This window comes from Panicum virgatum, chromosome 2N, assembly GCF_016808335.1.
Source record: "Panicum virgatum strain AP13 chromosome 2N, P.virgatum_v5, whole genome shotgun sequence".
Taxonomy (NCBI): domain Eukaryota; kingdom Viridiplantae; phylum Streptophyta; class Magnoliopsida; order Poales; family Poaceae; genus Panicum; species Panicum virgatum.
In genome coordinates, this window is record NC_053146.1 from 46,342,664 (window position 1) to 46,347,661 (window position 4,998).

Below are 4,998 nucleotides of genomic sequence, written 5' to 3' on the forward strand. Positions count from 1 at the left end.
CTTTACAAGATCAATGTTAAATACAAGATTATGAATTTACATAGTAAATTTTATATTTTATTTATCCATAATCGAAGAAAAATGACCATCTGTGGAATAAACATCCGAATCCATCATTCGGAGCCTTGTGCGGCGCGGGGGGGACGTGGCCACGCGCCGGCGCGCCGCCCAAGCTGCCGCCAGGTGCCGAGGAGCCAGCACAGAGCAGAGCACGCAGCTCCTCCAGCAAGTCACCCCCCCCCCTCCCGCTCTCGCCGCTGCTCGTCCATTCCTCCCCGCCTTCTCCCAGTCCCACCGCTCGCTACCTTGGCCAGCCAGCTCCTCCCCTCGCCTCCCTCCCTGCCGCCGCCCGCGCCATGTCGTACAACAAGGCTCCGTCCATCACCGCCGAGACCATAAACCCCAAGGTGATGACCTCTCTCTCTCTCCGCCTTTTTGGCAAGTTGTCGTCGTCATCGTCGCCGTCATTTCTTAAGAAGCCTGAAGCCGTACAGCCGTGTGCGTGCTTCTTCCGATTCAACTGCAAAGCTGTGGTAACATGACAATTGACACGCCTGCCCGTTCGTTTCAAGGTCAAGATGTTCAGCTACGAACCTTGTGGGGAGATCGTCAGGCACGCCGAGGTAACGTTCCCACCCAGCTGATCGATCTTCTCCACCGCCGACCGAGCTAACAACACTGTAGTGCCATAAGATCAAAGTTCTTCATGACCATATATATGGTGAAAGTTACTAGTCTTCTTTTTAAGATCCGGTTGTTGGTGGCGCAGTTTAAATTGTGGGCCATGCTAGTTATTTTTAGTAAGAATTATTGCATCTCAGATATTTGGATCATAACATCACACTTATTTATGATATCCCTGACCCTGACCGGCTGACCCCAAAATTGCATACATATTTGTTATTCAGCTGTTGCAGCAGCAGATGGATGAAAACCCGGATTCTCTCCCTTTTCCAGAGGTGAAAGCTCCTGCTCTGCAACTGCGTGTATCAATTTGTAACCTTGATCAGTCTTTCTGAGCCTTTTGATGTTTCCCAACAGATAATACACTGCAATCTTGGGAACCCCCAGGTTCTTGGTCAGCGGCCCATAACCTTTTTCCGTGAGGTTAACATCCTTAGTTCCTTACCCTCCCCAAAAAGTTTTGGATGCAAAGAAGTTATGTTCATCCTCTTTTTTTCCTTCAGGTTCTTTCTCTGTGCGACAATCCAGATCTCCAGAATAAAGATGAAGCACGTGCCTTATTCAGGTTGCAAACAATATCTAGTAATTTTGTCTTGCATTTATGTGGAGTTTCATTTAATGAGCATGCCATAAAAAGTACTAACTCAATGCTTTTTTTTCACTTTTCACAGCAAAGCTGGTAACAATTTTTTTTGTACCATAAAATTTCTCCAACTATTTGACAGAAACCTTACTGATACTATCTGAATCTCCTGTCACAGTCCATGTGCCATAAGAAGAGCTCGTAGGATCATCAATTCGATTCCTGGCAAAGGCTCCAGTGGATATACTAGTAGTCGGGTAATCTATTAGAATTACCATTTTCAGTTGGTGTCAAAGCTTTGAGTTTTGGAGCATGCTACTCAGAAAATGTCATTTTACATGGTGTTGTACAGTTAACACATCAGGCAAGTGTATTTTTAGTTTGACTATTATATATATAATTGTTGACGCTTGTTTTGCATGATCAGGGAATCAAAAGTCTACGTCATGCGGTTGCAAACGGGATCTCTGCGAGAGATGGTTACCAATCTAAACCCGATGACATTTTTCTGACAGACGGAGCTAGCTCAGCAGTAATACTCTGCATTTCACAGCATGCATGCACAGATGCAGATGCCATTACTGACCTTTGAAACAAACTGCAACTTGAATATCTTAAACTGGACTATTTATTTACATCTTTTCTGCCCTTTTCTGGTTAACATGATGATGCAAATACTCATAAGGTCTCATGAAGATGGCATTTTGTGCCCACTACCTGAATATCCCTTATACTCGGCTTCCATTATACTTCATGGTGGAACAATGGTATGTTATCAGAGTCAAGAAATAATAAAGCAACATTTGCAATTAACAGAGCCCTTCTTAAAATGGTCATAGCGTCTTAATAATAGTCATTGTGTTTTTCTTGATAACCAAAATTTTGTTCTTAAACTAGAAGACGATCATGTGTAACTATGAAATGTACTGAATCTAGGTGCCGTACAATCTTACCGAGGATAGGGGTTGGGGCCTTGAGATTTTTGAAGTCAAGAGGTGCTTGGAGGAGGCTCGTTCTGCTGGCTTGACTGTTAGAGCTATGGTGGTCATAAATCCCGGTAATCCTACTGGACAGGTATGGCACATGATTTTCCTGTACCTTTCACATGTTGCAGTTCCTTACACATTCAGTTAAGTACAGAAAACAATGGATATTTTTCAGGGTTGTTCCTATCAAAGCATGTAATGCCCTAAAATCAAATAATTACCAGAATTTCTTTGTCAACATCTCCATCCTTCGTTGTAGGTACTGTCCATCACCAACCAAGAAGAGATAGTGGAATTTTGTCGGAAAGAACTGGTTGATGAGGTACTTGTTGATGAGGTTAGAACTGGTTGGCAAATTGGCAATTATATTTCTTTTGCGTTGTCAAATTAATATTCACCAAGCGAAGGAATATTTTGTATCAGTTACCGAAACATATTTACAGGTATAGCTCTTTTACAATGATTGTAAAGTACCAATGAGTACTTTCAGGTACTTTTACCTTGAACTTTTTTCTAGCCGTTGATCTATGGAAAATATTTATAAAAACAAAATTAAATTAGTATTCGGTCCCAATTTTTAGTACTTGGTCCCATATTTTGGAAGTACCAGGTACTTTATCCTAGTTACTTCTAAGTACTTCCTACCTCCACCACCGTAGGATTTTATCAGATGAACGGCTCCTATTTTTTTTCAATCATTGTAAAATTTCTCTTATAGGTATACCAAGATAATGTCTATGTCGAGAACAAAAAATTCCATTCTTTCAAGAAAGTGGCAAGATCACTTGGGTACGATGAAATGGACCTTTCCATAGTATCATTTCATTCGGTTTCAATGGGTAAGTCTTCCTTTATATGTGTCATAATAACGTGATCTAGATCCTTGCGATAGCGAAAAAAATCTAGATCCTTGCAAGGTCCAACTAGGGCACTACATACTACTAAAGTTTTTGATCCTCTTGTATCTTCTGAAATTGGCAGGATTCTGTGGGGAAAGTGGAAGAAGAGGAGGGTACATGGAGATAACAGGTTTTGGAGACGATGTGAAGGTTCAGATTTACAAGGTGGCTTGTCACTATTTGCCCCAACATAGCTGGCCAAATCCTTATCAGCCTTGTCATGGATCCGCCTAAGGTCGCACATTTGAACCAAGTTCCCATCAAATTCCCCATAGTATGTCTTTACTGAATTTGCCGCGTGACATGCATGCAGCTAGGAGATGAGTCCTTCGAGACATTTGAGTCTGAGAAGGAAAAAATCCATTCATCTTTCTTGAAGCGTGCCGAGGTATGTGCATCCTTCACATGCATCGACCCATGCACAAGATACCTTGTGTGTCTTCTTGGCAATGGCAGGATCCTCACTTGTCCGAGTAACTGCAGACCCTGGAGGAGGCTTTCAGCAGCCTGGAGGGAGTGAGCTGCAACAAGATTGAGGGCGCACTGTACTTCTTCCCACGGCTCCACCTGCCCTCGCTCGCCATCAAGACCGCCCAGTCTGAGGGTGTCTCACCTGATGTTTTCTACACTCACCGCCTGCTTGATGCCACCGGGATCACCGTCGTTCCTGGCACCGGGTTCCACCAGGTCAGTCAGTCAGAATACTCCTCCCAGATGATCTCACCTTTGCTAATGTACCTCAAAGGTGCATTTTCTGAATGTCCATGGGGCTGGGCTTGTCAGTACCATCATTTTGCACTGAGATTTACAAGATAGGATAATCTTAGTCTTAGGATGGGAGGAACATGAGAGGGACGGATGGATAACCAGTATGCGCATGTCATTTATAGTTGGTTTTGCACTTCCTTGGCTATCTCATTGTCTGAACTTCTTCGTTGCGATGCAATAACAAGGCCTCTGGGACGATCCATATCCGGTGCACAATCCTGCCGGACGACGACAAGATTGCGGCAATGATCCCACGACTCAGGGCGTTCCATGAGTCGTTCATGAACGAGTTCCGGGGCTCTGAACCTTACATGAACGATCTCCGCCGCTGAGCATCTTGATGGATGGCATGTGTGAGCCGTGTACAAGGGCAAGGCAGCCAGAGTGGCCTGAGCTCTGGCGGAGCTGCGACTGTTAAGTGTTCTTGCTTTAATTTCTGGTTGAGCTGTTCCCATTTGTACCACTTGTGCTATTTGACTAGGCTACCTGTGACCTGTCTAAACTGGTATAAGTTCAGCTGTGAGTAACTCTGTTCAGGAGAATGTATAATATTGCGTATGTGTAAAATCCTAAGAGCACTGGTTTTTACCAGAACTTTATGCCTTTTCTTGCGCATTGACCAAGCTGGAGTTTTGTATTTTGAATGCAGAACATTTGGGACATCGAACCCTCAGTGGAACAGAACACCTCGAGCTTTGAATGGCACATTGACAATTTTTTTTACGGAACAGGAGGGGTGTTAGCCCATGCTGGTTATATATTTAAATAAAAAAGAGAATAAGTGTTTTTTTAGATAAAGAAATATTGAACAATATCCCGGCCTCTTGATTATATATTTAAATAAAAAAAGAACAAGTGTTTTTTTAGATAAAGGAATATTGAACAATATCACGGCCTCTATATCAAAGAGTTATATCCGGCCCTTATTACAAACTTTGATAGCTAAACAAGAAGCAAATTATAAGCCACAAAGCCTATTACTAAACTGCCACCCGCTCCGCGCAAAGATGTCCATCGCCGTCACTTCCAAGGCGCGACATGCATCTGCAGTAAATCCTCTGTCCTCCACCTTTTGTAA

The 4,998-nt window shown here is 43.2% G+C and overlaps 1 pseudogene; it reads left to right on the forward strand.

Moving 5' to 3' along the window:
* The first annotated feature begins 233 nt into the window (after positions 1-233).
* LOC120660744 lies at positions 234-4,487 on the forward strand (annotated as a pseudogene).
* The last annotated feature ends 511 nt before the right edge of the window (positions 4,488-4,998 follow it).